Below are 9,011 nucleotides of genomic sequence, written 5' to 3'. Positions count from 1 at the left end.
TTCTCAAGTTTATTTTGCTTGCTTATTAGTTCTTGCATGAGTGGGTGATTTTTTATCATGTGGGTAATCATTGCTTCCATACCGGGCGGCATTGTTTTATCTGGACCCAGTGAGGTGTTGACTGGTGAGTGAGGCGGGGGAGTGGTAGGGTGGGGGGAAGGGAGGGTCGCCTGAGAGGCGGAAGGGCTGGTTGACTGGGAGGCGTTAGGGGGTATGGGTGACGAGGCAGGAATGGTGTTGTTGGGTGGGGTAGGGTTGGGGTTAGTGTGGGAGATGAGGTTGGGGTTAGTGAGTGGGGTTGAGGTAAGTTGGTACAAAACTAGGAAGGAAGGAGGACAAACTGGAGGAGCTCGCACATCGCCTCGACTTATGCCCCCTGGCCTTGGCCCGTGGGCGACGGTCGGTGAAGGTGGGGGGCAGGGGCGGCTGTAGCAGCCGCGGCAGGGTCTGCCTCGGTGGTTCCCATGCCCTGAAGGCTTGTGACATGAGAGGGCCCCCGAGCCTGCGCGATGGGCGCTTGCAGCGTCGTCCAATCGTCGGCCGAAAAAGGTGGAGGCTGCGACGCTGTGCCACCCGCCGCTTTGCCGGCAGTGGCCTCTGGGAAGTGTGGTCGCCGTGCACATCAGAGCCGCCCGAGGAGGCCCCCGAGGGGGGGGAGGCGAAGCGAAGGTCGGCTGCGTCCTCACCCCACTGCGCTGTTGTCCTCACGCGACGTCGCCCGAGCCCTCTTCCGTGTTGCAGTTGCTGCGTGATCCGGCTTCTCGCTACTGCGGAAAATGAAAAAGTAAGCATCGACAGGTCTAACGGGGAAAAACAGGCAGGGAGGCCCAGCTGCGGCACCGGCAACCGTCACATACACAAGTAGACAAAAGCAAGGTAAAGTTAAGTGTCCATAGTGATTGAGAATACCGGACATAGCCAATGCTATCGTAATAAAACCAATGTAATAAACTCTGAGCAGTTAAAATAGATTAAGAGAGTAATATTCATGTATAGATTGAACAGTAATATTCATGGTATAGTTTGGTTATAATAAGACCGTATTACTCATTGTATAGTTTGTTTATATTAAGACAGTATTAATCGTGGTATAGTATAGAAGAATTCAAACAATAATAATCTCAAAAGTAAAAACAAAATTAATTGAGTATCCCACTAGAAATGTACACTGCTTTAACACTGCAACAGTGTTATTAAGTAAATACCGGGCATAACTGGAGCTGGACTATGTAACAAATTAATCTTAGAAACTTAAATAATATAAATAACATAGCGAGGCCAAAACAGTAAGAAAGGCATAAGGCGTAAGCAGTGCTAGAAACAGAATAAATAGCGGAGTAAATACAAGACAAACTGAAACTGAACAAGTAAATAGCTTAAGACCGTATTATAATATACTTGTATTTAAGCTGAACAAATAAAAGATATAATATACTTGTATTTAAGCTGAACAAATAAAAGAGTAAACAGTGATAAACATGGATAATTTGGGTAGATTAAAGCAGGACTATACAAGGATAGGATGGTTAGGTTGAACAGTAATATAGGCATGGTATAGTTTGGATAGATTAAAATTGTAAAGTTCATGGGATAGATTGGTTAATTAAACAGTACTTATTCATGGAATAGATGGTCTAGAGTAAACCAATAATAGTCTCAAAAGTGAAAACAAAATTATTTGCATATCCCACGGTAATGGACACTGCCTTAACGCTGCAACAGGAATAGTAAGTAAATACAAGGCATAACTGAAAGCTGAACAAAGTAATAAAATAATTTAGGGAACTTAAATAAATGATAACATGGCGTAGCTCACCCAAACCGACAGACCGCTCTACGGCATGCGCCTACCCTGGAGGAGTAGAACAGAACAGTGAGAACGGGAGGGGAATAATATATTCTAATAATAGAATAAGACCGTAATATAATGTACTTGCATATAAGCTGAACAAATAAAAGAAACAGTGGTAATCATGGGAAGATTTGGTAGCTTAAAGCGGGATTAATCAAGGGATAAGATGGTAGGATAAACAGTAATGTGCATGGTATGGTTTGGATAGCGTAAAACTGTAATGTTCAAGGGATGGAATGGTTATTAAAACAGTATTAATCAAGGGAGAATGGCTAGCCTAGCAATAATATTCTCAAAAGTGAAACAAAATTAGTTGAGTATCCCACAGCAATGGACACTGCATTAACGCTGCTAGAGGAATAGTAAGTAAATACAAGGCATAACTAAGCTGAACAATGCAATAATTAATTTAGAAACTTAAATAAAAGATAATAACATAACATAGCCCACCCAAGCGGACAGACCGCCCGACGGCATGCGCCTGCGCTGGAGGACAGGACAGGGAAACAGGAGGGAACGTGTACGTGCAGGAACAACAGGCGGCTACCGAGTGGACGAGACGTCAAGGTACAAACGGGCCGGTCTACCCCGACCAGGCCAAACGGCTGGGGCGAACATAACGTGGGACATCGGGGCCAGCAAACACCTGGGGACGAACAAACCGGGATACACCGGCCAGCCCAAACGACTGGGTACGAACAAGCCGGGATACACCGGCCATCCCAGACGACTGGGTACGAACAGATCGGGCTACACCGGCCAGACTGAACATCCGTGTACGAACAAGCCGGGCTCCACCGGCCAGACAAAACGTCTGTGACGAGCAAGCAGGGCTGCGCCAGCCAGACAAACAGCTGAGACGAACAAGCTGGGCTACACCAGCCAGGCAAACGACTGGGACAAACAAGCTGAGCTACACCGACCGGACAAACAACTGGGACGAACACGCTGGGCTTCAACAGCCAGACAAACGACTGGGAAGAACAAGCTGGGTTACACCAGTCAGGCAAACAACTGGGACGAACAGACTGGCTTCAACAGCCAGACGAACGACTGGGACGAACAAGCAGGCTAAACCAGCCAGACAAACGTCTGGGACGAACGAACTGGGCTACACCCGCCAGACAAACGTCTGGGGCGAACGAGCTGGGCTACACCAGCCAGACAAACGTCTGGGACGAACGAGCTGGGCTACACGAGCCAGACAAACGTCTGGGCGAACGAGCTGGGCTACACCAGCCAGACAAACGTCTGGGCGAACGAGCTGGGCTACACCAGCCAGACAAACGTCTGGGGCGAACGAGCTGGGCTACACCAGCCAGACAAACGTCTGGGACGAACGAGCTGGGCTACACCAGCCAGACAAACGTCTGGGGCGAATCGAGCTGGGCTACACCAGCCAGACAAACGTCTGGGGCGAATCGAGCTGGGCTACACCAGCCAGACAAACGTCTGGGCGAACGAGCTGGGCTACACCAGCCAGACAAACGTCTGGGGCGAACAAGCTGGCCTACTCCGGCCAGACAACAACTGGGACGAACAAGCTGGGCTACACCAAGCGGCCAAACGTCTAGGGACGAACAGGCTGGGCTACACCAGCCAGACAGACGTCTAGTACGAACAAGCTGGGCTACACCAGCCAGACAAACGTCTAGGGACGAACACGCTGGGCAACACCAGCCAGACAAACTTCTAGGACAAACAGGCTGGGCTACACCAGCCAGACAAACTTCTAGGACAAACAGGCTGGGCTACACCAGCCAGACAAACGTCTAGGACGAACAGGCTGGGCTACACCAGCCAGACAAACTACAGGGACAAACAGGCTGTGCTACACCAGCCAGACTAACGTCTAGGAACGAACAGGCTGATCTACCCCAGCCAGGCAAAACGCCTAGATACGGACAAAACGAGCAACACCGGACGGACAAACAACTGGGACGAACAAGCAGGGCATCACCGTCCAGACAAACATCAGAAGAACATGCCGGACGACACCGGCTGACGCAAGTCAGCCAATAACAAGAAAGTGTTGGGCCTACCCACCGGGGCACTGCCGCCACAAGGGCGTCTCCTGCCCGAGGGCGAGAAGGGAGAAGGACAGGAAGGAAGCGAACACAGCCCAAGGCAAGCGCTCCTGGAGCTCCATGCCACGTGGGTGATGCCGTCCTTGGCATGGGCCCCTAGGGTCGGGCCCTAGGGACAAAGACAACTAAAAACCCGGCCAGGAGGCGTCGCCACCAGGGTGACGCCAGGACGCTCGCAGGGAGCCTGGCCGGTCACGCACGTCCAAGCGCATCACGAACCCTGGCCCCTAGGGCCAGCCAAGAGGGCGCAACAAACCAGGTTCCGGGGAAAACGCCTGGGACGGGGAAGGAAACGAAGGGCATCCTTGGGGCGAGTGCTTCACCGAGCTCCAAGCCACGTGGGCGCCGCCTACCGGGCTTGGGCCCCAGGGCTCAGAACCCCGGGAACCGCCGCGTGGCGTCGCCACAGAGGGCGATGCCAGACCACAGAAGGAGCCTGGCCGCGCACGCACGGCCAGGCGCGGGCGAAACATGGCCCCTAGGGCAAGCCTAGGGGCACAGCAAACCGGGGAGGGCACACCTGGGACGAATGGTCCACCGAGCACGCAATAGGGCCGGGCCCCAGGGCACAGGACCACCGAAACCAGGCCACATGAAGTCGCCGCAGATAACCAGCGCACCAGTCCCGACCTGGAGGAACGCCACAACCCCAGGGAGGCAAGCAGGCGGAAGGCCCTAGGGAACTAGCTAAGCGGCACGAACGGGCCGCGAGGGACGGCGCAAACACACGCCAGCACTGGGGGTAGTCCTGACTAACTTGTACAGGAAACTCTCTTACCTTAGGGTTTGCTGGGTAGGGCAGGGGGCCCCTGCGGTACCGGCCTGGGATGTGGAAGGCCCCAAAGGATCGGAGAATATCAGTTGTGGGACCATAGTAGCGGAGAGGGAGCCCGATTGCTTGAGAAATCCCGTGTACACAGTAAACAAAACGTAGAAGTGGTAAGGGTACTGGCCCACGTGTCGATGAGGCGTGGTGCTGAGCGTGGAGCCGCTTCGTGAATCTTGGACCTGGTCGGGAGAGGGAGTGAGAGCGGGACCTGACTTCCCGCGCCTTTTATGCCACCCAGGCTGGCCGCACCACGCCTGCGGGACGCGATGCGCAATTGTCTCTTCCTTCCCCCGTCAGAAACTCCACCGCCTTTCGTCAAAAGGCAGTGGGCCATTTACAATCTTGTAAAGTCACTAGTACGCGCAGCGTTTCGGGCAGGTCCTTAATCTAAGAAAATTTTAAGTAGGTAAATACTTGCAAAATTTATATAAAAAAAAAATGATAACAGTTACATGGCAAGAAAAAAAAAAGATGAGAGAAAATTGTAGGTACAGTATATTAAAGCACATAGGTAGCTAAGATTGATTGCAATGACAGCTTGAATGGTAGTTGACAAAAATTGGTAGGCACAATACAGCATATGGCTAGCACATAAAAGAAGACAGCAATGAACACAATGATAAGATTGTTTGGGTTAAATACACAAAAATTAGGAGATTGGGTAACACTAGGTACAGAGGAAATTTAAAGCTCAGTGTAGGAAACTAAGAAGATGAAGTTAGGTACATTTTGGTTTTGCTTTTAAATAAGGCAAAAGTTTTACAGTTTTTCAATTCACTAGGGAGTGAGTTCCATAGACTGGGTCCCTTAATTTGCATAGAGTGTTTACACAGATTAAGTTTGACCCTGGGGATATCAAAAAGATATTTATTTCTGGTGTGGTGATAATGGGTCCTATTACATCTGTCCAGGGAGAGTTTCAGAGCATGGTTTGCATTTAAGAACAGGGTTTTGTAAATGTAGTTGACACAAGAGAATGTGCGGAGGGAGTTAATATTTAGCAAGTTTAGGGATTTAAACAAGGGAGCTGAATGTTGTCTGAAAGCAGAGTTTGTTATTATTCTGATAGCAGATTTTTGCTGGATGATGATGGGCTTAAGGTGGTTTGCAGTGGTAGACCCCCATGCACAGATACCATAATTAAGATAGGGGTAGATTAGTGCATAATATTGTGAGAGGAGAGCAGAGTTAGGAACATAATATCTTATTTTAGAGAGTATACCAACTGTTTTAGAGACTTTCTTAGTTATGTGTTGAATGTGGGTACTGAAGTTGAGTCTCTTGTCTAGGAATAGGCCAAGAAACTTGCCATAATTTTTATTACTGATGTTAATGTTGTCTATCTGTAGCTGAATTGCATTCGATGATTTGCTTCCAAATAAGATGTAGTAGGTCTTTTCTATGTTTAATGTTAGTTTGTTAATTGACATCCATAAGTGGACTTTTTTTTAATTCATTATTCACAACATTATTTAGTGTATGTGGGTTGGGGTCTGAATAGATAAGGGTAGTATCATCAGCAAACAATATAGGTTTAAGAATATTAGAGAAATTAGGCAGATTATTGATATATATAAGAAATAGAAGAGGTCCTAAGATGCTGCCCTGTGGCACTCCAACGGTAATTGGTAGAGTGGAAGAAGTTGTATCATTGATGGTTATATATTGGTGTCTGTCACTAAGATAGGATCGGATGTAGTCAAGGGCAAGGCCTCGGATTCCATAATGCTGGAGTTTAAGTAAGAGGTAGTTGTTATTAACAGTATCAAAGGCTTTTCTTAGGTCAATGAAGAGTCCAATCGGAAACTCATTTTTGTCAAGGGCTGAGTAGATTACGTCAAGGAGACTAATGATTGCATCGTTGGTGCTCTTTTGGGACTGGAAGCCAAACTGGCAAAGATTGAAGTCCTGTAGGTACAATGTCCACCTGAGGATGCATTTATTTTTTTCCTTCATCTGATTCAAGAATACTAGTGGGTTATGGTCCGTGTACACTTCCACTATATTACCTGTGAGGTAAATTTCGAACTTTTTACATGTTAACACTAGTGACAACGCCTCTTTTTCTACCACTGAATAATTGCGTTGCGCCTTGTCAAATTTCACAGAGTAATAATATACTGGGTGTTCCACTTGATCATCCCCAGTTTGCAACAACACTGCACCAGCACCTGAGTCAGACGCGTCAACATGAATTTTAAATGGTCAGTCGAATCTTGGACTAGCGAGCACTGGGGCGGAAGCTAAGAACAATTTCAAATTTTTAAACGCCTCTACACAGTCTGATGACCACTTAAATTTAATGGCGTTCCACAACAAGTCTGCGAGAGGAGTGGCACCACTGGAAAAGTTTTGACAAAAGCGTCGATAGTAAGCACACATACCGATAAACCTTTGAATGTCCTTCTTAGACTGGAGCACTGGATACTCCAGAATGGCACTGATTTTATCTTGCCGAGGTAACACTTTTCCTTGGCCTACTTCATAACCGAGGTACGTCACTGTGCCTCGGCCAAAATGACACTTTTTTGCATTTAAGGTTAGATTTGTATTTTTCAAAACTGTGAACAACTGGTGTAACCTAGCTATGTGGTCAGCCCAATTACTATCAAAGAGCACAATGTCATCTAAATACGCCCGACAATTTAGCACATTAGCGAGCAGAGAGTTCATTAGCCTCTGGAACGTGGCAGGGGCATTACGCAAGCCAAACGGTAACACTTGATACTCAAAGACACCATCGGGTGTTTCTAACGCAGATAGTTGTTTTCTGATAACGGAGGAATAAGACACCGACAGCATTGGGACCTATTTATTTAATTTTTTAGTAGTAACAAAATAATTAAATTTTTTCAGCCCATGTTAATGAACAGGTAACTTGTATAATTTTACAACAGCATAAATACATGTATAACTTGGCTACAATGACTTAATAACATTAATATATATGCTTATATCCGGTAACTAAATAGAACATGGTCTGAAGAACGCGGAATCCTTATTAACTATTGGTACAAGTAAGGCAAACGTTTAACATAATTTTTAAGTAGAATCGGGGCTTAAAGAATAGCATATAGTGGCCTAACACATGACATAAATAATGTGGCAAATCCCAGACATAATGTGAAATGGTAAATTACTAGTAGCTGTAGAATACACCTATAGGACAAATTTAACAATACTCTTACAAGTGAGAGTAAGTAGCTGCGGACAGCGTAATACTTAGGGGCCGGCGCTGCACCCCCCTGATGACCACCAATAAAGGACAAAGACATAGTACTGTGCGTAGGGTTATATTGCCGCTGAACATTGGAAGGGGAGGAGGGTGGGAAAATTTTTTCTAAGACTTGTGAAGCGGAGCGAGGCTGGAACAAGAAAGAACGCATGACCCCTCCTCTCTGCTATATATAGGCCCCCCGCGGCGCTCCGCGCGCTGCGGATCGCGCTGTGCAACTGTCTTCTCCTCCATCAGAAATTCCTCCGCATTCCTACATAATGCAGCGGTTATTTAGCACATTCAGTGAGCAGGATCTGATAATAACTCCTCGAGAGGTCGAATTTTGAGAAGTTCTTGGGGTTTCCAATTAATCTTGTCGATGCAGTCTTCGAGGAGGGGCAGCGGATAGGCATCCACAATGGTCACCTTGTTGAGCTGCCGATAGTCGGTGCATAATCGCCAGGAGCCGTCTGGTTTGGGGACCAAAAGGCAGGGCGAGCACCAAGAGCCCTGGCTCGGCCAGATGAGGCCATGCTTGATGTTAGACCCTGGGTTCCTCAGTGGAAACCAGAGGTCAAAATTGAGCTAAATAAACTACCTTATAGTATTGGGAACGCATGGCGAGCTGCATCTGTCATATCTTCCCTGCCAGACGTAAGACGATTCTTGTTTCTCACAAAGCATGTAAAGACTGAGCTTGGGGTTGATTATTAATTAATAAAATAGGCACCAACTATGTTTACTAATACTTTCTAATCATTTGTAAAGTAAACCTGAGTAAACTTGGGATAGGAATGCTGTACAATTAGTTGAGTAGTCTGCTGGCAGCGAGTGAACTGAGGGAGGAGAGTGGAGATGCTCTCTCTTTCTCTGAGCTGGCGTTGTGGTGAAAAGAACTTCCTCCTCTACCTCTTGTCTCTCTATTTCTGTGTTAATTATCGAGTTAAGTATACTGTATTGTGTCCTCATTGTCTGGCATAGGTGTGTTCTAATGTGTAGAATATTATACTTTGTATGAATTAGGTG

At 47.3% G+C, this 9,011-nt stretch overlaps 1 long non-coding RNA gene across 1 annotated transcript; it reads right to left on the bottom strand.

The window, feature by feature from the left end:
- Window positions 1-735: 735 nt before the first annotated feature.
- Window positions 736-5,098, bottom strand: LOC138351062 (uncharacterized). Its single transcript, XR_011222355.1, has 2 exons — window positions 4,718-5,098; window positions 736-767 (listed from the first exon to the last, which is right to left on the bottom strand). It is a non-coding gene; the product is annotated as an uncharacterized lncRNA (long non-coding RNA).
- Window positions 5,099-9,011: the final 3,913 nt, after the last annotated feature.

Source organism: Procambarus clarkii, chromosome 48, assembly GCF_040958095.1.
Source record: "Procambarus clarkii isolate CNS0578487 chromosome 48, FALCON_Pclarkii_2.0, whole genome shotgun sequence".
NCBI lineage: Eukaryota > Metazoa > Arthropoda > Malacostraca > Decapoda > Cambaridae > Procambarus > Procambarus clarkii.
The sequence above is the reverse complement of the archived record's forward strand: the minus strand, read 5'-3'. Positions and strand labels throughout refer to the sequence as shown.